Genomic DNA, 27,570 nt, shown 5'->3' with positions numbered 1-27,570 from the left:
ATTAAGCTCTGAAATTATTTTTATTTTAACTTTATTTTCCTCTCACAATAAACTAAATGAAATCAGGGATCTTAACTGTCTTTTTTCCTCCCGTATCTTCAGAACCTAGCAGACTATCTGGAACACAGGTTGTGTTCAAAAAATATTTGTTGAAAAATATAAATCAAATCTTCTGATATCCAGAGCAAATAAGTTTGTTCCTTTCACCAAGACAAACAATAAAGGAACCTGAATAACTCAATTGTAATTCATGAATTTTAATTACTTTCATCCTTCCCTCGTGTCTCCATTGTGTATTGGTTTCTTCAGTAATGGGTATTCTGTTTTCAATATTAAATTTAAAGTATCCTTTGTATTAATTTAAAAAAAGAAGTGCTGCTTCATCTTCTTCATAGCTATTGTTAATCTGTTTATGTTGCTATTACTGGTAATGTTTTCTTAGATCCCTTCTCTGGTACAGTATCCTAATTTCAGAATTATTGTCTTGTTTGTAAAATATTCTCTAGTGAAGAAACACACGAGTCAGGAGACTTGATTTTAAATTCCACCTGGGTGATTTGGGGATAAATAATACAAGCTTTGGGCTCAATTTCTTCATCTGTTGGAATCAAGGTTGAATTAGAAGATCCCCAAGGTCCCTTTCAGTTGAATTGTTCTAAAATGTTAAGACATAGTGGAGAATGAGAGAGCTGCATGACAAATAAGGGCTAAAACTGAGCAGACATCAAAAAAGATGATGAAATATAAATAACCAGCAAGACGTTTTAGTGATAGTCCAACCTCTTCTAAGTCATCTAATAATATCTTGTATTTTTATCATCCTGGATTACATTGTGGTTTAGAATATTGCAATACTCAAATGCTAAGGTAGGTCACCACCATCAGTCCCAACAAGTGTAATAGCATTACATAGCACCTTTCATCTTAGGCTCTCAAGTCACTTGGTAAACATCAATTAAATTTCAAAACTTCCCTATGCTGGTATTACTGTGCCCATTTAACAGATGGAAAAGTGAGCCATATTCTTGTTTAAACCACAAGCCAAAGCTTTCTCATTTTAAATCAGTAGACTTCCTTAAGTTAATAATTAACATGCTAGCAGAGACCTGGGGTTGAATTTAATGAATGAGAATTTCTATATGTGGTATCGCCATGCCTGTGGGTTTATGGAACTATGTGTGGTGTCTGTGAATGTGTGTGGGTGTATATATGGAGTATGAGTGGTATGATTATAAGTGTATGTAGTCTGTGGGAAAAACTAGTGCATATGAGTGTGTGTCTGTATAAATATAAAGTTGTGTGCTCTATAGACACTCAAGCTTTTTTTCTAATTAAAAAAAATTTTTGTTGCGTTTAACACTTCTGGAATTCCCTTCACCATCCTTCATGCTTTTTTTTTGGTATTTATTTAATTTCTCCACAATTTTTCTTTCTCTGCCAATCCATGCTCAGAGTTCTGCCCTCTAATTTTTATTCTCACTGCACAAACAACCTCTGTTACTCTTGTGATTCTTACCACTGTTTCATTGATTCTCTATTTGCTGGTATTACTCAAATCTCTTCTTCTTATGGTTTAACTCTCTTCCCTAGGTGTCTCCACTGACCATAGACATCTTCCTACTTAGATGCCCCACCATTATCTTAAACTCAGGGCATCTGAGAATACACTCATCAATTCACTCACTCTCTTTCCCACAACCTAAATCTCTTCTTTTTACTCATCCAAGAGATTACCAACTATCCAGATACCCAATACAGAAATTCAGAAATTTGTCCTCCATTTCTCCATTTCCCTCACCTTCCACAGTCAAACAATAAGCAAATCCTACTTGCTAAGTGGGATCCGATTTCCAACCTCTTCAGTCTCTTGATTCCTCTTAATACCCCCCTTTTTTTATTTTTATTTTTTTAAAGATTTTATTTATTTATTTGACAGAGAGAGACAGCCAGCAAGAGAGGGAACACAAGCAGGGGGAGTGGGAGAGGAAGAAGCAGGCTCCTAGCAGAGGAGCCTGATGTGGGGCTTGATCCCAGAACACCGGGATCATGCCCTGAGCCAAAGGCAGACGCTTAACAACTGTGCCACCGAGGTGCCCCTCTTAATACCCCTTTAATATCCCCCTTAATATCCTTTGAATAGGACACTGTTATCTGCTGCCTCTATGATGACACAAGTCTTCAAATAAATTCTCTATCTAGTCTGATGTCAGAGTGACTTTCATAAGTCAATAACCCGATCATGTCTCTCTTAGATGAAGCCCTTCAATGCCCCATCCCCATCACTATCAGAATCAAGTGCAGTCCTTCACATGATTCTCAAGATCCTACATGATCTGGGATGCCTGGGTGGCTCAGTCAGTTGAACGTCTGCCTTTGGCTTAGGTCATAATGCCAGGGGCCTGGGATCAAGGCCTGCATCCGGCTCTCTGCTCAGCGGGGAGCCTGCTCCTCCCTCTCCCTCTGCTGCTTTCCCTGCTTGTGTCTTCTTTCTCTCTGTCAAATAAAGAAATCTTAAAAAAAAAAAAAAAGATCCAACGTGATCTGACTCTTGCAGACCACATCATGATCACCACTAGTTCCTTCTCTTTCCAAGATCTGTCAACCATAATGATATCTTTCTTTCTCATGTATGTATGTATGTATGTACTATGTATAAATATTTACATATGAATATACATTCATATCCAATTTCTTGAACTTGCATGTTTTCTTTACTCTGGTTTTTCTATACTTCCTCCTGTCTTTGTTTGGCTCATCCCTGCCTTTTCAGATGTCAGCTCAAAAATCACTTTCCCCAACAAAGTGGGCCTTGTTTTCAAGGCAGCTATGTGCTCTCAGAGCTCACTGGGTATCATTTATCACACTGCATAGTTATATCATTTGTTTGTATGATTGTTTTTCCCTAGATTTTCAATTTGGGGAAGCAGAATATGGGCCAGATACATACTGATCTAAACAACTGTATTAATATAAATAATCCAGGAGCAGTAGCTCACTCAGTGTAAACAGTATATTTTAGTAGAAAATATTTACTATCATGTTAAATTGTTTACTATATGCCAGCTACGACTGTAATGAGATTGAGTTCATGTGTGGTTTATGAAAATACCCTGGGTTTGCAGTCCTGTTCATCAGTACACCTGGGCAGGGGAACTTTCTGCGATAGTCCTTTGTATCTCTTCATACAGGGTGGGAAATCCTTGGGACTCTGGGGACCATGTACAGGTTCAAGCCTAGAAATCCCTACCCAAACAAGCCAAGTTACCTTTTCTGAAGCTGGCAAATGCTTATTCCTGGTATCTGTCTTTTGGAGGACCAAATGGGCTACTTTAGGTCGAGATTACAAGAAAGATTACCAGAGGGCAAATTTTGAGGGAGATGAGGATTGAGGATAGTCAAGGGTGGAAAGAGAAAAGGGAGGCATTTGAGGAGAGGTGCCAGAGATGGAAGTGAGCTGTGGATCTCCAAGGGGTGGGTTCTATTAAATTTGTATCTGGCCATCTTGATTGTTATGAAGTCTATTTGTTAAGATGGGAAGACATATTTTACTTAATAGTTTGTCAACTGATTTATAGCCTTTAACTATTTAAACATATGTCATGTGTCCAGTCATACTCTTGTACAGGTCCACAACTGTTAGGGACTGGTCTGCTATTTAAAAAAAAGTTTTTTTCTAGAAGATTTTTGGTTTTGTAGCATTGCGTGAAACTATTACTAAAGCATCCCTTAATTTCTTGATAACTGTCCATAATATTTTATATCAACAGTAAAATATATTTCAATTACACCTCAACTCAAATCATTGTTTTCATCATAACACAGAAAACCAATAAATATTGCATAGATTTTACCTGTTCTTTGACATAATCATAATGAAAGTGCTTCAGCAGAGTCCCTGATGCTAATTTTCACAATAGGGAAGAGACTGACTAATTTAAGCCATGCCTTGATTTTGTGTGTGCATGTGTTTGGTTTTTGGTTTTTGGGTTTTTCGGTACCTCTCTTTTTATAGAATTGTCATGTTTCAACAGCTTCTCATTATTTCAAAACTCCCTTCTTGGTAAAAGGAAGCCATGGTTCCTATTATTTTGTATGATACAGTTCTATTTTGGTATAAGACTGTTATATATATTAGACAATGCACATTTTTAGAATTTACTAGGCACTTAATAAGAATTTTGCAAATATTAACTAATTTAGGGCTTACAACACTTTGAGAGAGGTATCATTATCCTCCCCACTCTACAAATGAGAAAACATGGGCAAAAAAAGCTGAGCAACTAGCCCAAAGTCACCACCACGTATCTAACAAGTAGCCCAGCAGGCAGACTGGTCTAGTGATGTGACCCCCAAACACTATTTCATTACTGCTTACAAGTGTTTACTTCCCTTTTTTTCCCTTTCGTTTTTATTGAGTGTTTTTGCTTCTTAAGGACAGGGATCATGAGCTTTTCTTTAAAAACTAAAAGCATAAAATTTTAACAATTTACAGTCATTAAAGGAGCAATTACTGAGTCTGACCTGACAACTTATTGGAGCTTAAATTGGAAATTGTATAATTTAGATTTTTGAAAACCTTCATTATACTACCTGCAACTTTGCATGAATATTATACTTTATATCTAAGATGCAATGTGTTTTAATCAAGAGAGAGAACATGCTACCATACTGTTTTATTTTTGGGGAAAACCAGCTAAATTACATTTGAAAGGACTCGTAACAATAATACATCAACACTTACAGTTTTCCTTTCTTAACGTGCCATTATCAGAGGGACATGATATTTTTAGACAAATCTGGAAGGCACAAGTAATATTGACATGCTTTTCATAATATATGTGCACATTTCTGTTAGAAATTGGGGTAATCCAAGTTTATCCTTAACAAGACAACTACATGTGTTGTGAAGTGAATTGCACAATTTCCATTTTAGCCAACTACATAACAATAATTACTGCACATTCCTATAAAGATATAAAATACATATTGTACAACTTTTGAATATAATTGATTCTCAAGGAATAATCTGTAAGGATACGTAACAGTTATTCACCTACTTGATTATGTAAAAAAATTCATTTCACATTATATGATCTTATTTTGCAAGCCAATAGCTAAAGAAAATATGTTATGAATTTCTGATACTCTATAAATAAAATGTCATAATCTGTAGAATAAGAATTGTTCTTGAATGTTAAGAGGGTGTCCATATTTTCTCTCAATACAAACACAGAAGAATATTATTTGGCCTAGATCAGTTCCTTTTATATAAATTAGACTGGAAAATTGCATCAGCTTTATTTAGAAGTATCCACAAGAGAGATACTCTGATTATTGAGGTCATTGCTGTGACTACAGTAGTGACTTAAAAACCAGTCTCACAGTTAGGAAGTTTATTATGGAAAGTAATTAAACTTAGCCAAATTTAGGAGAAATTACAAAGGCTAAAAACACTTTTGTGTTTCTGAAATCAATACCTAAAAGATAGAAGGCAAAGTATATTTTCAATCCAAAAAATGTTTCATCAATATAAATATTCCAGTTGCATTACTTTTCCTATAAATGGGGGAATAATTTTTTCAGCATTTGAGAAAGCTTATGCTTACCCCACCTCTGCTTGGACAGAATAGAACATACTTAATTTAAATACAGGTTGCACTAGTTAGACTCACACAAACACACACATACACACACCTTCATTTTATATATATATATAATGAAATTCCGAAATTCCCCAAGCTCCCTCTTCTATTTTTGGTTTTAATTAGGATGCTAAGAGATGATTTTTTAAAGGTTCATTTAGAACAATAGTTTGCAGGCACTTGAATTTCAGTCAAGTAATATCCCACCTCAAAACAATATATAAAATATATTTATGTAATAGTAAATATATATATATATTTACTATATATATTATATATATAATCTGTGGACTAACATAGGGTTGCCATCTTTTAATTTTGCCAACTAAACCATTCAAAACAAAACACAAAAACTAAATATTCTGTTACACTATCACCACCATTTCATTGGTGGTCAAGGGACATCAAACATTAGTAAGAAGGACATAATCTAGATTATTGGATAATTCTTACAAAAAAAGAAAAACTGACAACTTTCTTTCATTTTCTACCCAAAAACACAAAGAATTCTATGTCCCTCTCTGGTTTCATGAAATGGAAAGAGTACTTAATTCCCTATTTTAAGCAAAAATACCGTTATTATTTCTCCTCCTCCTCCTTCTTCTTCCTATTCCCCTCCCTCCCTCCTTTATTCATTCATTCAATTTACAAATAGAACATCTCTCATGTGTCAGCCTCCTTTGTAGGTACCAGGGATTCACAGTGAATGAGAGAGACATTCACACCTTCATGGAACTTACCTTAATGAGATCTATTAGAAAATCATGTTGATTCTACCACCATTACATATATTCCAAATATGTCTGCTTTTCTATTTCTGCTGTCACTATCATCATCTCCTGCATGGTTCTGAACTTATCTTCAAAATTCTATTATATAATCACACCTTGGTTGAAGTCTATCTTCTCAATGTAGTCAGAGAGATCTGTTCAAAACCTGAATCAGTCTCTCCCATGCTTAACCCCCATCCCCCACTCCCCACAGATGGATGGCTCCTCATAACGTGAGCCTCAAAGTCAGTCTAGCCTCTCCTACCTCTTCTAACACTCATTCTCTAAAATTCAACCATATTGACTCCCTTTCTGCTTTTCTTCCATTCCCCACTGACTCCTATTTTAGGGTTTTACATTAGCTTTGCTCTTGCCTTTCTCCCAGCTCTGTAAGAAACAAAATATTCCTACTAAAGTGTTGTAGGAAAATAATGGTCTCACATGAAAAGATGTGGTCTGGGGCTACTTATTTCAATGTCTCATTAGGGGTATTCTTTGGAACTTACATTCTAGTGGAGAAGGAAAGATAAGAAAGATAATAAATAAGTAAAATATATGGTGTTACAAAATGGCAGTAGTCTTATGGAGAAAAATTAATCAAGACTGGGGGATAGAATAGAGGTGTAGGTTTAGTTCTAAATGGTGACACAGAAGTGCTCAGTAATATCAATGGCTGTCATTACTGGGGTTTTCTGTACTGAATGGAAAAATGGAAAGATGTCACAGATTTGTATTATTCATCTCTTAAGTAGTAATGTCACTTTCCTTTTTTTTTTTAATTTTATTATTTTTTTAAGTAGGCTCCACACCCCAAACTTGGGGCCTGAACTCACAATCCCAAGATCAAAGTTGCCTGCTCCACTGACTGAGCCAGCAGTGATGAAGTCAGAGCGAAAAGATACATACTGTACTGTGGGGGGGCGGGGGGCAGGGAACCAGTCTCCCTTGCATTCCTCCACCACTTTATGCCAACAATATCAAGAAGTTGCCCTAGTTAATGAGAATTTCATTTCACTTTTGGAGAGCCACAGGTCTTATTCTTTTACTTTATTTCCTGCTCTCTTATCATTGCCATCACTGAATAGTAGTAAAAAATGTTTATTTGTTTATTTTAGAGGAGGGGAGAGGCAGAAGGAGAGGGAGAGAGAGAATCTTTAGCGGGCTCCATGTCCCACACAGAGCCCACTGGGCTTATTTTATGACCCTGAGATGAGGGCCTGCGCCAAAATCAGGAGTCCCATGCTTAACTGACTGAGCTCCCCAGGTGCCCCGAGAAAATATTTAACATATGGGACAGAAGTAAGCAAAACCAAATTTGATTTAGCCCTAAAGGAATTTACTTTTTGATACATAAGAATTCATTATCAGAAAGTGTGTTTCTTTGTGAACCAGTTTATAAAATACAGAATAAATATTAAAATGAGATAAATAAGTTTGTGGAAGCATTGTACAGGGAATTTCTTTTAAGATGTTTTCTCTCCAGCATGAAAAAGAGTTTTAATATAAAAATTATATCTGCCCATAACTTTTGAAGAACATAATCAGTTGCATAAACTATAATCTTAGAATGTTAAAGAATTTCACAGGATTGCAGCTGACTGCCACATCCCTTTGCATCTACAAACAAGAAGTTAGTGCACATGCAATTGCATTTGTATTTAATATTACACAATATGGAGCAAACGCGACTGTTTCTCACATTTCCGAAGCAGCACAGCCAGCTTTTGCAGTTATTAAAGATCTCAATTTTCCAACATAACATTTTCCCCCTTTAACCTCCCCATATCCAGAATCAAACCCACCAACACAAACCTTTTCTATAATTTTCTCACTCTCACTTGACATGTCTGTCCTGATAGCCACCTAATTTATTAAATAGATGTTAATAGATAGTAACACTATTTTGCTATGCAGTTTCAGTGTTTTGTCTCTACATGTATTTTTAAACTTTATTTCTAAGCCTTGGAACGATTCGACTGCAATGAAGCCTGCTTTTGTCTTTTTAAAGAGCTTGTCTGGAAATCATTTTTAAGATCTACTGTGATATGATCATTTAAAAGTATGAAAAAAAATGTGAGATTTCTCATGTTCTTGTACCCCCCTTTTCGTTTCCTATGCTTACCACCTTATGTTAATACAAATTTAAAAACGTGTGGTTCTGTTAAAAATATCACTGAAAAAGGATGTAAAGCCATTGGTATCAATAAGAATATTAAAAAACCCCATTCACTTAGTCCTGGACACACTTCCCAGTTTGTACACTGCTTGCTATTTTCCTTCAGATAATGTATTTTCTTCCTGTCCTTCCTTTCTGAAGAGTTGCATTCAAAGAAAATTTAACTATTTGAATAGCTTCATTTTTTATTTCTTTTGTTCTTTCAGATTGTGGCTGCTTTCACTACCAGTCTCCCCAACTTCCCTTTTTGATGCCACATTTGAAAGTTCCAGTTGGCTTAGTTACCTGCAATAATAAGGAAGAGGGATGTTTCAGATTATGGTTTGCGTTGCGAGGGTATCCCTGGATCATTGCACACTGAATTTAATATGAAAACTGTATTTGGAGTTGTTTGATTTGCAGAAATAACAAGCCTAAATGCTTCACTTTCTAATGGTAATTAGTTTTCAACCCAGACAGTCTGGATAACTATATATTTACTACCTTGTAAAGAACTATCATAACAAGCCCTTAAGCATTATTTGAAAATTAATAAACTAAAGTAGGAGGAAACCCTTTACTTTCCCATAGCAACATGAACTGAGTTATATTATTTTATTGCGAAATTTCACTTTTCAATTATAGGTTTACTAAATTAAGAGGCTTGAAAAGCATAAAAAACAATTATTAGTTTCTTAACACTGTAGATGACTAAGCAATGAGTCCACTTTACTGTATGGAAACAGGTTTTTGCCTTTTTTTTTTTTTTAAAGAAAATTCTTTCCTTGCATTGCCTGAGAATAAACCTTGATTCACAAATAAGTCTTGTTTCTATTACCGTAATAGAATATGTTACATATTTAAGTAGGGTTTTCTAAATTAGGTAAAAATAAATCCTACACAAGAATCTTACTCTTCTTTTCAAGCTTTAATTTTTATTTTTTTAATTGAAACTTGGAAGTAGAGAAATTTAGTTGTTGAAAATCTGCAAATATACAAGAAATGCACTAGTCTGGATTTGAGCTAAATAACAATTGCCATTGATGATTATGTTAGATTTAAAAGATAAGATTGTGTATAAATTGGGTTAATTATGTGGAAGAGCGTGTGGAGGACAAAAATTACTTAACCTAATTCTCACCACACAGACTGAGGGGAGAGACCAGTGTTAATAAGCCCCAGCAGAGAAGAGTGAGTGATCCCTTTACGACCAGACCCAGCGCTATGGCTCTGGGTCATCCGGAATGTAAACTTTCTTAGGGTCTGATATCTGACTTTGTATGGATGGTTGTGTGTGTGTGTGTGTGTGTGTGTGTGTGTGTCTGGTGTGTCTGTCTATGTGTTTGTATGCTTGTTAGAGCCTGAAGAAAGAGCAAGGATTAAATTCTACAGAGACTAGTTGGAAAGCATAGAGCACAGAAGAAGTTATTTTTTCTTCTGTTTCTGACCTCCCACCCCAACTTTAAATCAACACATTTATTCTTTTGGTTTTTATGGCATAATGGTGAAGAGCAAATGTTTTGGCACGACAGCCAGGATCCTGATTCTGGCTTCAACACTTCCCAGCTGCACGACAATGATCAGGTCCCTTAACCTATGTGTGACTCAGTCTCCTCATCTTTCAAATGAAAATAATCTCTCAAGGATTAAATGAATTATTAGGTATGAGTTTCTTACAACAGAGCCTCATGCACACAAATCAGGATACCAGGGTCTATGCAAGTGACACTGGTTCTAAAGATGACATTCTCATTCTGCCAGATTTTGGTTGTACTCTTTAAAGTACTTTTTAAATATTTAATTTCCTAAATCCTTAAGTCATTTAGCTGTGATAAAATGAGGAATGGCATAAATTAAAAAAAAAACTAATTGAGGATAAAGCAAAAGAGATGGAAGATATAAATTGTTCAATGGAAAGGCTCTAAGCCATTAAATTTAATATTTTACATTTTCACTGTGCTGTTCCTGGGTTCAAGAATTCCATGTGTTCCTGTGTAATTCTAGTTATCCTCCACACCATCAATGTAATAGGTGTCTGTGAATGGAACAAGCAAATGAATGAATGAATGAATATGCCCATGACAATCACAACTTGGAAGAGTGTTAAAAACAAAATAACAAAAAACAAAAATAAACAAAACAAACAAACAAATAAACAAAAACCCCTAATGGCCAAATAGTTTTTCAAATTAGGATTTTCATTTTCTTTGGAAAAATACCAGGCGTGGAATGACTGGATTGTATGGTAATTCTTATTTTTAATTTTTTGAGAGATCTCTATACCGTTTTCTGCAGTGGCTAAACCAATTTACATTCTCCCCAATGGTGCATGAGGATTCTCTTTTCTCCATATCCTCGCCAACATTTGTTATGTCTTGTCTTTTTGATACTAGCCATTCTGACTGGTGTGAGGTGATATCTCACTGTGGTTTTGATTTGCATTTCCCTGTTGATTGATGATGTTGAGCATCTTTTCCTGTGCCTACTGGCCATCTGTGGCCATCATTAAAAAAAAAAATGACTGTTTACTTCATCTGTCCATTTTTAAAAACCAGATTATTTGTTTTTTTTGGTGTTTAGTTGTATGAGTTCTCCCATGTTTATTGCAGAATCATTTACAATGGTCAGAGTAGGTAAGTAACCTAAGCGTCCATTGGTAGATGAATGGATAAAGAAGGTGATATATATATATACATATATATATATGTATATATATATATATATATAGGATATCTATCTATCTATCTATCTATCTATCTCTCTCTCTCTCTCTCTATCTCTCTATAATGGAATGTTACTCAGCCATTAAAAGAATACAATTTTGTCATTGGCAATAGCATAGATGGACCTAGAAGGTATGATGCTAAGTGAAATAAGCCAGACAGAGAACGACAAATACCATATGATTTCACTTATTTGTGGAATCTAAAAAAGCAAATGAATGAACGAACAAGCAAGTGAACAAAACAGAAACAGACTTGAAAGTACAGAGAACAAACTGCTGGTTGACAGAGGGGAGGGGGATAGAAGGATAGGTGAAATAGGTGAAGGGGATTAAATGTCCAGTTATAAAATAAATAAGTCATGGGGATGAAAAGTACAGCATAGGGGGGCGCCTGGGTGGCACAGCGGTTGAGCGTCTGCCTTTGGCTCAGGGCGTGATCCTGGCGTTGTGGGATCGAGCCCCACATCAGGCTCCTCCGCTATGAGCCTGCTTCTTCCTCTCCCACTCCCCCTGCTTGTGTTCCCTCTCGCGCTGGCTGTCTCTATCTCTGTCAAATAAATAAATAAAATCTTTAAAAAAAAAAAAAGAAAAGTACAGCATAGGAAATATAGTCAATAATATTGTAATAATGTTATATGGTGACAAGCGATAACTGCACTTATCATCATGAGCATTGCATAATGTATTGAATTGTTGAATCACTTTGTTTCATACATGAAACTAATATAACGTTGTATGTCAACCATACTTCAATAAAAAACAAACAAACTGATAGCTAAAAGACTAAATTTGATCCCCAAGGGAATTTTGTTTGGCCTTCTTAATCTGTTAAAAATGCAATTAGAAACATTTAAAATTTAGGAGATTTCATGTAAAAAACAATCTAGATTTCTAAAACTTCTTTAAAAATTAACAGCTCTGACAGCGTTAGGGGTTTGCTCCTGCTTGACTACAAATTCCTGGAGCCAGACAGTGGCTGCTCCCTAAAATGGACAGAGCGTGGTAAACATGACTCTTACTGCCTAACTCACTTAGAGCACCTGCCATGTCCTTTTTAGACTCTATTTGTAAATCTCCGATCTAGAATGGCAGACATTTTTGCCACTTTTTGGTTCCCTTACAAGGTTTTCTCATAGCTTAAAACACCTAAAATCATCCAGGGTTTTGTCTTTCTTTAGGGAAAGGATGAGGACCCTTGAGTTAGTAATAGGCTTTTTCATCGTAGGCACTACTGGCATTTTGGGTGAGAAGATGTTTGTTGTGGGAGCTGTCCTGTGCAATGTAGGATGGAGAGCAGCATCACTGGCCTCTACCCACTGGACACTCTCCCACCCAGTGTCACAACTAAAAATGTTTCTAGGCATAGCCAAATGTAACCCAGGGATGGGGAAGTGGGATGAGAACCAGTGAGTTAGATACCAAACTAGAGGAGGACAGATACATGAACTCAAAGTAGTGCCAGATTTAAACTAGGGAGATATTGGTTAACTTGCAGATCAGGGGTTGGCCTGGAACTGTACCCAGGCTCCAGATTTAGTTGCTGGAGACAGACCACTGATTTAACTATATTTGTTCAAACATAAGCCATTCAAATTGAGTGGGATGATAATGCTATGGTTTTCTAAAACCCTTGATTTTTGATGGAGCCTAAAAGGACAAGGATGCATAGTTCACAAAATGATGAGATAAAATGCAACATTCTGCATATAGTAGTAGCTGGATAACATTCACTTGCTAGCACTTCATCCTGTTTCCTACTCACATGTGTTCCTGATGAATTATTTTTAAAGTATGACTAAATTATTCATTACACAGGATCACCATTATTTATGCAACTGAGGTTTACCACTAACATTCTAATATGTTTTTTTTTTTTTTACTAGGGGACTTCAATAAAGCTTCTAAGAATAGAAATATATGCCTAGAAATAAGTAATTCACATGGGGCACACCATAATGGTGGAGGAGTGGTACAAAGTGATTAAACCTTTAAATCTTAAGGGAATCTTTAATAACAGTAAATTTGATAAAACATTATTTATAATATTTACATATATAGTTAAATTTTATGTACCTGTCTCAGTTAGAAGATCTCAAAACCTTGAAGCAGATTAAACTGCCAGACCACAACAAATTTCTCCCACAGGTTATCTGCCTCACGTATTTCTTTTAACCAAAAATTAGGTAATACTAGGTAACAATAAAAGTACAAAAGCATAAAATTGTGTATCATTTAAATTTTATTTTCATAGAATCAGAAAAATAAATACCATATCACACACCTCTTGGTAGTTTTAATCTTTCTTTCTCTTACACCTCCTCTCCATCTCTTCTTTCTGCCGATGAAGGTATATTCCCTATTGTTTGTCCTCTGATGCGCTGTCCAATGTCAATTTCAATGATTTCAAGTATAGTACAATTCTTCCTTTGGGAAGCTACTCCTTTGACTAATATTAAGTGAGTTACTATTGGTATGTTAATTAGGTGCTTCACTTAGCATGGACTCTTTATGTACAATGTATCCTTCAACCACGAATTGACATGTGAGAAACAACCCAAGATGAAATTTAAGCATTTTTCTATATACTGGGCTCTACTGACAATATTAAAATGTATGCTTTTCTTTTATAGCTATATTTTTGTTTTAACATTGAAAGTTGACCCTAACTTTGACCATTTTAATATATAGTTGACAACTTCTCTCTGAATATACGTTTTAACAGTGGGAACAATTTTCTCTTTGGAGGACTAACCACACACGAATGAAGAGAAATATTATCACAGATTTTTTTTTTTAAAGTTGGAAAATGAGTAGTCAACATAGAAGCCATAGAAGGAACAAACTCGGTCAGAAATTATGAAAAGTCTGTTCTTGAAAGTGGTTGTTTCTTCTACTCAAGTATATCAATGGGCAGACTTCAGGACTAGGGAAGGTCTTCACTTCGAAGGCCCACAGAAAAGATGTTTAATATTGAAAGCTGAAATCAGTTCTGATCCGTAACTTCAACACATCCTCAGACCTTCACATAATCTAAGTCAACTCTTGCAGTGGTTTTCATACAAATCAGGGGCCTTTCTTATCTCCCTTGAGGGACAAACGTCCTTTTAGGCTTTCTTTTAGAAAGTCTTATCCTCCTAGAAACCAATTCCAAATCTTGGTTGAGCACTGCCATGACAATGACTTATGGAGCCACCCATACAGCCTCAAGATTTTTTTGTCTATGAATATTAAGTGACTCCGTTTATAAAATGCATGGTCATGAATATTTTCATATTTAATTTTAAACATTATATTTATTGATACAATGTCTTTTTAATGTAATATGGCTTTTTTGAAAAATAGAGCACTGGAGAATTCATTGTATATGACTAGTAAAAAATACTACAGGAAAAAAACAACAAAAGTATATCTTTAAAGGACCTCATTATCAAATCCGAATCTTATTTCAATTTCACATTTTCAATGCTGTGTGTATATATATATATACATACATATATACCTATATGATACCATTACTTCTCTAACATGTTCAGCTAATCGCTGCACTAAACTAGAGAAAAGCTGAGCCATATGATAAAAGTAGCATCTGCTCAAAGCCCTGAATATTAAGGGGAAAGTATGAAGGATGTTATGTCTGAGAATGGAGACCAACCAGAAACCAAGCCCCCAAAAGGTGCAAAGACATGGACCATCAGACCACACATTGACCAGCAAGGGCCTCAACCTGGGCCACAGGAAGAAAGCTATAAAGAAGAATAAGCTGCTGAGTAACGTCCTGCTCACTGGAGCTTGGAGCAGGGTGGTTATGTTTAATGTCTCCATAACTAATTTCAGATTAAATAAATGAAGACAAAGCTTGAACAATCAGCATTGCAACAACTCAGCTCCAACAACTACAAATTTGACTTTGACCCAGATAAATTCAAGTAGACTTTATATATTAGAGAAATAGCACAATACAAATACATGCAATTCCTGGAAAAGTCCGGATCTGTGGGTCCGTTTTATTTTGAACCAAGCCCGACAAGGAAAATGGTGTTTGAGCAAATGAACTCAGGAATAATTATTACACTGGACATTTTAATGCTGCCACCAGGCCTTTTTTAAGGCTTTATAAACTGATCTTAATTTTGTTATACTGACCCCCAAAGGCACTTCCTATTGTAAAATAGTCTATTAAGAATTGGTCTATATTTTGGAAAGCAATAATATTAAGTTCATTATGGCTTTTTGCAGTCCAGGCACTAATTTAGCTTGTGTAATCCTCTTAAGGTTTTAATGGGTAAAAGTTATTTTAAGAATTTTTGCAAGCAAACTATATAGGTATGCTTAAGAAAGTACTTCTCCTTCAGACCCTTGAAAATATATGATATTTATATTAAATTGATTCATGTTAAAAATGTAACACAGCCAGGCAGAAAGCTTTACTAACACAGACTTCTGTATAAGGGAGTATTATTGCTCAATCTCTGCTGAAGAATCTTGACTTTAAAGCCAAGATAGGTCTATCTGTTAAAATATATAACAATATATTATTAATATGAATTATAATACTGCCATTATCCTTAAATCAAGTTATTTTCATTGTGGAAAAATAAGTAAAAACAGGTAAACAACCAAAAAAGGTTAAAATCTCATTGTTCTCATGATGAAATCCCACTAAATGCATATTTTCGAGCACACTTCTTTTTAAATATCACAATATATCCTGTCAACAAATAAAATAAAAAGCCTTTTAAAAGCTGACTACTGTTCCATAGTATGGATAAGTCATAATTGACTTAACCCATCTACTATTGTTGAGTATGTCTATAGTTTCCTCTCTGCTTTCTTTTGTTATCACAAACAATGTTTCAGGGGACATTCTTGCATATTCTTTCATAGAGAGGCAAATTAGGATGGTGGGCAATGAAGAGTGTAGGTACTAGTGACAGATTGCAAGGCACAAACTCCAGGAACCCACTATGAGTTCTGTGTCCACGGTTAGATGAATGTTTTTTAACTCCTTTTTTTAAAATTAAACCTTTTTAAGTCCAATTTTCTCATCTGTAAATGAGCTAATAATGCCATTTGGGTTAAGTTAGTACTAAACAAGGTAATTTACTTAAAATTCTTAGTTTAATGCTTGGCACAACTTATTCATTCAATTGATTTTAGCTACTTCTAGTATTATTATTATGACCTTTAAAATTCATCTTCAAGGGGCACCTGGGCGGCTCAGTCCGTTAAACATCTGCCTTCAGCTCAGGTCATGATCCCAGGTCCTGGGATCAAGGCCCGCATTGGGCTCCCTGCTCAGCAGGGATTGTGCTTCTCTCTCCGTCCCTCCACCCTACTCATGCTTGCGCTGTCTCTCTGTCTGTCTCTCTCTGAAACAAATAAATAAAATCTTAAAACATTTTTTTTTAAATTCATCTTCAAAATCTGATGTCAAACTCTTAGTCTAGGGGCTCCTGGGTGGCACAGCGGTTAAGAGTCTGCCTTCGGCTCAGGGCGTGATCCCGGCATTATGGGATCGAGCCCCACATCAGGCTCCTCCGCTATGAGCCTGCTTCTTCCTCTCCCACTCCCCCTGCTTGTGTTCCCTCTCTCGCTGTCTCTACCTCTGTCGAATAAATAAATAAAATCTTAAAAAAAAAAAAAAAACTCTTAGTCTAAGAATTGCTGTGTCAACAAATATGAATATTTTTAAGTTTTTCAACATATTGTCAAATTTTCTTTCATAAAGCTCTTAGAATGAAATATTTTTTTCAATAGAGTAAAAAACTTACACATAGGTGAGGTTTTATATGTATATTGAAGTTTTGTTCATTCAAAAGTGGAGATTTGTATCTCATTTTTAAAAACTCATATGTAATACTGAAGAGTTTAATTTTTTCACATATGCTTACCGTTTATGTTCTTCTATGAATTATCGGTTTAATCCTAAGCTTATGTTTTATTAGCTCATCTTTTTTCTTACTAATTTGTTTTTATAATAAAGATATTAGGTCATCTCTTTCTTACTGATTTGTTATATATTGAAGAATATATAAAGAACATCTACTTACACATTTAGATGATATATACTTACATATTTAAGTTCCATGAGGATAAGGATTGTTGCCTCCTTTGTACTTTGCCATATCCCCAATATCAAATGGTGCCTGATACATAGTAGGTGTTCACTGAAAACCCAAAAATTGTTGTTAAATGAACTAATAAATCCGAAAACAGAAATTTCTATAAGCAGAGCAAAAATAATAACTTTTACAGATTATGATACTTGAAAATTCAGATTTTGTAATATTAACTATTGCATTTTCATGCTCCACATCCTATTCAAGTCCTTCTCATCACCAGTCAGTATATTGCAAGTTTTTTGGTGTTTCTGTGGCACATTTGAGTTGGTTTATTACAACTAATGGAATGTTTTTGGATGGTAGGTTTAGCACAGACAACCAGTATGGTAAAGAGAACTACATTCTTAGAAAGCACAGGTAAAGTGGACAATAACTTTAGTCACTATTTAAAACACACTAAATGCGGAAAGAACATTTTATTTAGGAAAGGGTTGAACTGATGAATTAGAAATTAGTAATTCCTTCTTCAAGTGGCTAAAAACCTGAGTAGGTATAACGAAATATCTACATTTATTCAAATGAAAGATTTATAGACAAATTCACTCAGTATGGTATATGTATACCAGAAATATCAAAAGGTTTCCTGTATTAGTAAGAATCCAGCCTGGAAGACAGGAAGGACTACACAACTTCCTAGCAGGAGGAACTTACCATAGGGAATAGGATTCCCAGGCAGAAGAGGAGCTGAGAAACCGAACAGGGAGACAATTTAGACCTCGACTGCAGAAAGCTGGAAGGAGCAGAGGCCAGGACCGTCCAGTGGGAGCAGAGACCACAGAGGGAGACTCAATCCCAGGAAGCTGAGTCCAGTGTGGAGATGAGACCTTACTGCCGCCAGACGTGCTACAGTAAGGAGAAAGATGGCGGTCGATATCCTGTCTTCTCCTCTCATCTCACCTTTCAGCCTTGTACTAGGGTCTCCCATTGACTTGACTTAAAAATCAGAGGTCAAGAGAATCTGGCAATGATTCCCTGAAATACAAAGCAAAGCAGACAGTGGGAGGGAAGGCATCTGAGAGCAAATTGACAATCAGTGGACAATCCCGTCAAGTGAGGAGATTTCAAAGGAGATCTGGAAAAGAGGTTTCCTTGGGGAATTAGCAGAAAAGAGATCCTCAACCAGGCAAACAGGTGCAGCTGTGGGGAGCAAGCAAGTGGAATGTAGGGACTGACAAGTAAAATAGCTTCGTGGGAATAGAAATGCCAAGTAATGAGAATGGAAGACTAGTTTAACATGAAGCAGTAAAAAAGTAATGACAAACTTGAGGCATAATTACTATCTTTTTTGCCAGTTTGTTCTGCTGTTTACTTCCTATCACCTAACAACTATTAGTTCAAAAAACAAAGTAAAAAATTATTCAGATGATTTATTCTCCAACCTAAGTAAGCTAAAATTGGCATCTTTTAGTTTATCACAATTCCTCAGCACATATCACAGAGTATATTATCTTCATCTAATACATTTGAGTATCCAAATGCAGAATATTTTAATCCTTAAAACAGTAAGCAGGAATCCTCACTAAGGAAAACTTACATTAAATGTGACACTCTAAGGGGACGTGTTGGTGATGGTTAATGACACTAGCCACCAGCGGTCTCATTTTTGCTGGGTCTTAAAACCAGCGAGAACATAGTCTGAATATTTAAGTGTTTCTCCACTAGCTTGTAGGACTGAAAATAGCTGACTTTCCTGAGATTGGTGTGCCTGGGCTTGAAGGTGGTTCCTTGTGACTGGTGATTTGTCCTTGGTGCCTGGTGGTCAAACTCCTCTGACCATGATTGCCCTGATTCCTGGTTTCAATCCAGTTTTCCCTGGAGTGCTATTATACATTGACATGGAATTCAAGACACTCTTTTCCTTGTCTTATGTCCCATTACTTTTCCACTAGTAGTTTATTTTCCAGTTATGTTACACTCACTGAACTCTCCACATGTAGTATGTTTCTGTGTTTTTACCTTGTTCCACTCACCTCACTCTTTCTTACCTGGCAAGCGTCTACTGCTCATTCTTGGTTCAAATCACATGTCATTTTACTCCCTGAATGCATGGTTTATCTTCAATTCTCTGCGTCACAATAGTAACCTCTGTTAGTCTCTGTCACCTGTGTTATAACTCACTTCCTACAGTATTATAATGGTTTTATTGTCTATCCTTACCTGCCTTTAGAGTTCCCCAAAGGCTGGGACTATATCTCATTGTCTTTATGCCTGATAGGCTGGGGCTAAATTCTCAATAAACATTTGTTGGGTTGATCTGAGTCTGGCCTTAAATTTTAGCTCTATCCATACAAGTGTGGGAATGTTTATTCAACTATCTAAGGCATCAAGTTATAACATCAAAACTCTCTCTGCTTCTAGAGTCATACCTAGGTTTTAGAGACCTGCCTGAATTTTCCACCTGCTCTCAGGCTTTGAAAAAAATGGTTTACAATTTTCCTGGTGATAAAAGAAAGTAATCAGGAATGGGGCCTGTCTAAACATTAAATTAATGTCTGTACCTTTGGCACATAACAGATCTAGCTTACTCTCAATTTTGCTACTGTTTTACCAAAAAATATAATGCTTTACAATGAATGCTTTTTTATTTTATTTACAATTTACAAATTACAAAAATGTATTACAATAACCCAAATTACTCAAATATTACATGAAATGCATGACTTGATTATCATAGATACATAGAGCCTCAGAGTTTGAAGGAAGATTGAAGATCAAATTCAACAAGATGGCTGGTTCTGAAACCTACTGTGCAAAAACGAAGGGACCATTTTGTGGGTGCTGCACCTGCAGTGACAACTGTGGTTGATTTTTATCGAATTCTTATCATGGCCAGACCTGTTCTAAGTGCTTTATATGGATGGATTCATGGAATCTTCCAATAATTCTATAAAGTAAGACTACAATTATCTCCATTTTACAGAAATGGAGCCCTGAAGACACAGAGCTAGTGAGTGCTCAACCTATGACTCATATGTACAGCCTGGCTCTAGCACCAGAGATCCTAGTAATTAGCTATGGGTTCCCCAATATATTCCATTAATATGGAATGCTTCTTTCAGTGACTCTTATGATTGGGACTTACTTATTCAACGTATATTTAGTGCATGCCATCTATCTATCCACGTACCTATCCTAGGTCCTGAGACTCCAACCTAAAACTGGATGTAGTCTCTCCTCTTAGGGACCTCACAGTCTGATGAGAAGAAAGAGCAAATTTTAAACTAAAATATAATATGTGGTTCTCAATAAACATTGGTGGGTGAATTAATAACTGTCAGGATAGAGGGGATGCAAAAGGAGATATGGAAGGAATATCTCAACAAGGCTTAAGGCAGTCACTAGTCAGGAAAGACTTCCTGGAAATTATCTGGATGAACATAATAGAAGTGTACTCTATGAAGAGGTAATAATAGGTGAGAGGGTAGAGAGATATGAGATCACCTCACGCACTATAGGAAAAACACAGCATGTGCGGAAGTGGTGAAAACAAGCCTTGGCAATGATCGAAGATCAGGCCAGAAACAAGTCTGGGCCTCAGTGTGAAGGGCTTTGGATGTTAAGCCATGAACTGTGAACTGTAGCATGGCAGTCTTGAGAACCACTTAAGGTTTGAAAGTCAGCCTGTGACATGATCAAAATGGCATTTTAGAAAGGTCACACTGACAACAGTGAGAAGAATAGATTAAAGGGTCCAGACTGTACAGAACAAGAGGCTACTGCAGCAAGGCAGAGGAAAAACAGGGGAGGCTGTGGGAAAGGAGAGGACAAAAGCTGAGTTTCGGCAGTGGTAGGAGTTTCAGACATTTGGAGATATTTACAAGGCAGTTTGATATAGAAGGATGGTGTTCTGATGCTGACATTTCTTGCCTGGAAGCTGAGAGTCATCAAGGCATGTGTGGTAGTTGAATTTCTGAGTTTGATTAAAGTCCTTTAGAGAGAATATGTGATATATTAAATCTGAGTGGGAAAACAAAAGTACAGGAAGATGATAGAATAGAAGAAATGGAACAGAAGAAGGGATTCCTTGAGAGAAGGATCACAAAAGCTCAGAGGAAAGAGGATTTCAGGAAGGAATGAGTGTCACAGAGAGCAATTGCCGGAGAGAGACGAAGCAGGATAAAACAGCAAATGTTTCAATGGATCTGGCAGTACTGAGGGCAATGTAGATATTAATGAAAGTAGATTCAGTGAAGCGGTGACACCAGAAACCAGATTAAGTGGATGAGGAATGGACGGAACGTAAGGAAGTGGAAAGAGCATCTGTAGAGTCCTTTTTCTAAAAGTTTCAAGACTTTTACTCATAGAGGGAACCAATAAATGGTAGCTACAGGAGAATGCGTGTTCAAAGGTGCCATTGTTTTAAGATGGGAAGGGCTTGAGCATCTTTAGAAGCTGAGTCATTCCAGAATGAGGTGAAAAAACAAGAGAATAAAATGACAAAACAATAAAAGCAGCTAAACCACTGAAAAGATGGGCCATAGAGTCTAAACTATACAGGGAAATTGGAATATAAAGTTGGAAGGAGATGAGAGATGGAAACTGTCCAGTATAAGAGGGTGTAAGAGGGAGTATAAGAGACAAAGGTTTTAAAGAGTAAGAGAAAAGGATAGGAGATTTTAATTGGATGAATGAGGTGAAATGATTAAGTTTAAATTCCAACAGCAAATTTGAGTAAGTTAATACAAAGGGGTGAAGTATTAACCAAATATATTTTTGGTGTGTACCAGGCTACACAATAGGTGCGAGAAATATCTATAATATAACATTGGAAATACATTTCTAAAATGCAGCAGAGGAGAAGGAAGATGGAAAAATGAAGAGCAAGGAACAGAAGGGTTAGACAGTTGGATTAGTCAACAATGTATATATTAAAATCACTCTGGTCACCTGTGAGAAAAACACCAAACTTCTCAAAAAATGTGGAGGGTATTCTAAAAGACAACAACAAGAATGGATAGAGTGCTGTAGAGATAGATGACAGGAGCCTCAGAGAAGTGTTCTCTGGGAAATTAAAGAGTAATTGTTTGGAATGGCCCCAGAGATCAAGAAGGTAAACCCAAGTCTTGACCCTGTGACACAAGAATGTGGGAAAATTGGTCTCTGGAACAGGAAGATAAAACAGGGAAAGAATTTGATTCAAGGGAGTGTCAGATTTTTGATAAGACATGCAAGCAAATAGGGCAGTGAATGAAGAGGATGATGCCATCAGGTGGTTTGATAATGGGTCAGGGTTTCTAGAGAACAAAATGGGAAGTGTTGACAAGAGACGTAGCAGTGGGAAGACATTAGGAGAGGGATAGAGCATCAAAACTGCAGAGCTGAGAGGATGATGACGCATACCCAAAACAAGTGACCAAAGGGTTTCACATTTGGGACTGAGGTAGAGCTTGACAAAGGATGGTGACACTATTGATCTCAAGGGTTCAACCAGAAGTCTCATAAAACGATGGTTCTAAGGGTGCCTGGGTGGCTCAGTCGGTTAAACGTCTGCTTTTGCTCAGGTCATGATCTCAGGGTCCTGGAATCCAGCCCTGAGACTGCTCAGCAGGGAGTCTGCTTCTTCCTTTCCCTCTGCCTCTGCCCACCCCTGCTCATGCAGGCTTGCGTGCACTCTCTCTGTCTCAAATAAATAAAATCGTTAAAAAAAAAAAAGTGGTTCTAGCCAAAGATTCTGAATATAACCAAGGCCAGGTGTAGTATGCTTTTTGGATTCTGATTATTTTTACCCAAGGCAGTCTTCCATCTACCCTGGGGCAACTGTGATTGCTAGAAAGAGCTTCCCCACTGATTTAAGACATCTCTTCTTATACATAATCCTTTACCCATCAAGTTCCACTCTGTTAGGGTCATAGACAAAATGATGCCTTGAAAACAAGTATCACGTGCAGTCAGGGTAATTTTTCTTCAGACTGAACATGCCCAACACTTCACTATTGCTACTTATGGTGCATTTCAAGAGCCTACTCATTCTTCAAATGATACAACTCACTTTAGTTGACAATACAGTCTTCATATGGTAGCTAGAAAGCAATCTAGAACCTAAAGTATGTTCTAACAAACACAATCAAATTACCTGGGAGTGAAACCACCATTTGCTAAACACCTACTAAGTGAAGGACCGCAATGTCAGTTGTGAACGCACATAATCTCACTCAAATCTCAGTGGTTAAAGCACAGGCTCTGATGTCTGAGACCAGGGGCCGGAATTCACATACTAGCTGTGTGATATTGGAAAAAATTAATTTGCCATCCTGGGACTCATTATTTTTCTCTGTAAAATGAGGATAATAATGCTATTCATTTAGCAGGGTTACTATGAAGGTTAAATGAAATAAGACATATAAAGAAAGCACTTATTGCCCGGCACAGAGTAAACATAATAAGTGGTAGTTAATCATTATCTCCATTTTACAGATGAAGAAATCTGGCCATTAGTTAAGGTCAGACTATCAAGATTCAAATCCGGATCATGAAATTCTAAAACCCATTATACCATATTGTCCTAAACTCTGTATTTTAATGCTTATCTTTCTAACACTGCAACCCAACATGAAGGGCTGTTGATTAACATTAAGTGTATTGCCAATCAATACTCCTTTGCTTTTTCATACATGTTACTGATGTTAAGCATGATTTCCTTATTCTGCCCTTTTGAGAATTTGTTTTTGGACTTAATGGAAGCCATTGTAATGTCTAGGCTTAATGATGTGAACAACAGAAAAGGTGATGACTTTGGAAATTAAAAGAAAATGAAGAACACAAGAAATACTATAAAAAGAAAATTAATAATATGTAGAAATAAATTGGAACTGTACCAAGAAAGACAGTGAGAAGACAAAATGAATATTGGCTGATAATTATTTAAAGTTATAATACCATTGACAAAAATGGAGAAATTTAGGAAATAATGTTTGCTTAGGAGACAAAATTAACTTTTATTGGGAGATTTGCTGAAAGGATACCTGGATTGACTGTTATCTATATTACACATGTCAAAAATCATCTTTTTTTTTTTCCCCTAGATGAGATCCTGGATGAATGAGGCGCATTGCTGGAGCTTTAATTTTCTTTAAGAACTAAAAATGGGTACATTTAACTTTATGCACCAAGACCAAAGGATTTGCTAACTTGTTGGAAAACTAGTCAGAATTATACTAACATGAATCTGAGTCTAGAGGAAGAGTGATACCCAGAAACGATTTTGGTTTGATTGTCCTGTCACTTTGCATGAATTTGTGAAAAAGTACTCTGTGCGCATCCAAAGAGCTCATGTTAGGTCATTAAACAAAGCTTAGTGTTCTATAGTGAATGATCAACGTCTTAAGGCATCGAGACAGACTGCAAGGGTTAATTTGGGCTTCATTCATAGTAAAATAAAAATCTTACCTGAAAGAGAACTCTGTTTTATTAGAATCCCAGGAAGAGCCTGTGGGAATGATGATCAGTGTTTCACAAGGAATGATCATACAGCAGTGTGAAAAGCGGTTCTCCATGACCACTATTAACCGAGTAACAACTTAATTCTTTTAAAATGTAACTTGTTCAAAATGCTTAAGGCTGTCATTTTTTTCATTGCTCATCAGAGTCTGTCAATCATTGTCAAAAATTGTCAATCACAGTCAAATGAGGGCATTTCTAGAACTCACAGATAAAAACTTTTTGACCTTATATTTTTTTTATTTTTAACCTTAAAATCACATGCAAAAGAATATAATACCTCAGACTCCTTTCTTCATCATTTGTTACTTTAAGTAATAGTCAAAGTAAATTTGGGGTACATACACTAGATATATTTAATGGTTTATATTTTAAGAAATCAGAAGCTGAAAATACTGGAAATATGATAGAAATGAGAGACAGGAGACTTCTATTTGTCTATTCTTGACTCCATGTCACACGTGACTGAGGACAATTCTTTTACCTTCTCTGAGAGCTTTGTTACCTATTCTGTAAAACTGGTAAATGGTATCTTACCTGCCTGGTGAGGGGATTAAGAAAATAATCTTATGAGTTTTCCTCCCAATCTGAAATGCATGTCTGTAAATCTTTTATATGGTTGAAATGTACAAAAAGAAACTAAAACCAAAACAAAATAAGGCAAAAGAGACTCAAACTATTTCTTTAGGCAATTTCCTCTGCAAAACAAACCTCTCACTTCTATGTTTGTCTCAGTATATTTTCAATCTCCTAACCCAAGTTCTTTAAGTTTTTAGGAGAGATAAATAATAAAAGTCAGAGACAGGGCTCCAACTTTTTTGTTGAGGTTAACTCGGTTAACTGTGGCAATTGCGAGAATCACCGGGGTACCTTCATTTGGTGATTCCCCCAATCCGGCTGCATTCTGCAGAGACACCCCAGATTACCAAAGTATGAGAAAAGTACCAGAAAAACTGCTTCTACTTCTTTCTTGTCTGCTACCACACAGTCCTGGATTGTAGCTCATTGCCATGTTTCACAAATACTGTAAATGCTCTCCTGCAATGTATACCCCTCAAAAACAGAGATCTACTTGTTAAATTTTGCAATAGATAAGTCAAAACCTACCTCCTGTTTTAGATTCTTCCAACTTTTCAAACAATAACTTTGCTTTCAAATCCTACTTTTTCCACTTTTAAATATCTACCTTTCCTTTCCTTTTTTTTAATTAAGATTTTATTTTTAAGTGATCTCTACACCCAAAGTGGGGCTTAACCTCACAACCCCGAGATCAAGAGTCACACACTCCATTGACTGAGGCAGCAAGGCACCCTTCTTTATATTCTTACAATTTTTGTCTACAAAATTTCATTCATTAGGATGAAGTTTCTCTAGTTTGTTTCAAATTCTGAATTAAGAAAACGGTCATTCTTTCTGCATTCAGGCAAATCCAAGGGTAATCTATACATTTTTCTCAGGAAATTCATAAGTGATTCAAGCTCCTGCCAACATTAAAAGTTTATTCTACAAAGAAAACTCAAAACATTTATTTAATTATTATTTGAGTGGCTGCTATTTGTCAGATAGTTAAATAGTTATGGCCCTAAGTTTCCTATTAGTAATAGAACCATCTTTTCCTTTAATGTCTCAGTCTAACAAATATTTGTTGGCTCGTCTTCCTTTTTCCCGATTTAAAAAAAAAAAAAGAAAAAGTGAGTGGGCGCTTTTAGGTTTGACTTAGCTCTGACAAACAAATGGAAATAAGTGAACCAAGTTTCTGGAAGCATTATACAAAATGGAAGTCATCTCTTTCTTTTTCCCAAGTACTCTAAGACATTCAAAAGTACAAGTCACTCCACACATCATTGGACAAATTTCCTATATTGCCCTAGGAAGAGTTTGACCTCCTTAGAAAAAAGTCAAAGAGACAAGAATTGGGTAGAAAATGAGACTTTTTGAGGACAATAACTTAGTTTTATGAACTACAGCTAAGCATTTTAAAAAGTCATTTGCACAGTTAAATATATCTTGCCATTTGTGACAATATGGATGAAGCTAGAGAGTATAATGTTAAGCAAAATAAGCCAGTCAGAGAAAGAGAAATACCGTATGATCTTACTCATATGTGAAATTTAAGGAATAAAACAAACAAGCAAAAAACAAAACAAAACAAAAACAAAACCCCCCAAAAGGAGAGAGAGAGAGACAAACCAAGAAACAGACTCTTAACTATAGAGAACACACCGATGGTTACCAGAGGGGAGGTGGGTGGGGGATGGGTGAAATAGGTGATGGGGATTAAGGAGGGCACTTGTGATGAGCGCTGGGTGTTGTCTATGGAAGTGCTGAGTCACTGTATTGTACACCTGGAACTAATATAACACTGTATGTTAACTATACTGGAATCAATATGAAACACTTCATTAAAAAAACAGAAAATAAGCATTGTTGGGGAAGATGTTGAGAAATTGGAAGCTTTGTGTATTGTTTTTAGGAATGTAAGATGGTATAGCCACCGTGGAAAACAATACGGTGATTCTTAAAAAAATTAAACATAGAATTACCACAAGAATATATAGATATATAAGTGTGTTAAAAAAAACCATTACTGATAAACTTAGAGGAAAATAAAAATAACATCAAAACAGTACAGTATTTTATTTTATCCAACTTAATTTGGATAAATTTGGATAAATTAATTTAATATTGACGAGTATATCATACAAGGTTAAAATAAATA

The 27,570-nt window shown here is 36.0% G+C and overlaps 1 long non-coding RNA gene across 2 annotated transcripts in view; it reads right to left on the bottom strand.

Annotated features, from left to right (window-relative positions):
- The window catches only part of LOC123801106 (uncharacterized), a 32,800-nt gene extending 7,925 nt beyond the window's left edge, over positions 1 to 24,875 (bottom strand). The window contains exons 1-3 of one of the 2 annotated variants that reach the window (XR_006782108.2): positions 24,801 to 24,875; positions 18,066 to 18,386; positions 17,366 to 17,459 (exon numbers count right to left, since the gene is read on the bottom strand). This is a non-coding gene — a long non-coding RNA (uncharacterized LOC123801106). The remainder of the gene's footprint in view (positions 1 to 17,365; positions 17,460 to 18,065; positions 18,387 to 24,800) is intronic. The other variant, XR_015725926.1, reaches the window with a different exon arrangement.
- Between the last annotated feature and the right edge of the window lie 2,695 nt (positions 24,876 to 27,570).

This window comes from Ursus americanus, chromosome 10 (genome assembly GCF_024610735.1).
Source record: "Ursus americanus isolate L20-20 chromosome 10, mUrsAme1.1.p, whole genome shotgun sequence".
NCBI lineage: Eukaryota > Metazoa > Chordata > Mammalia > Carnivora > Ursidae > Ursus > Ursus americanus.
The sequence above is the reverse complement of the archived record's forward strand: the minus strand, read 5'-3'. Positions and strand labels throughout refer to the sequence as shown.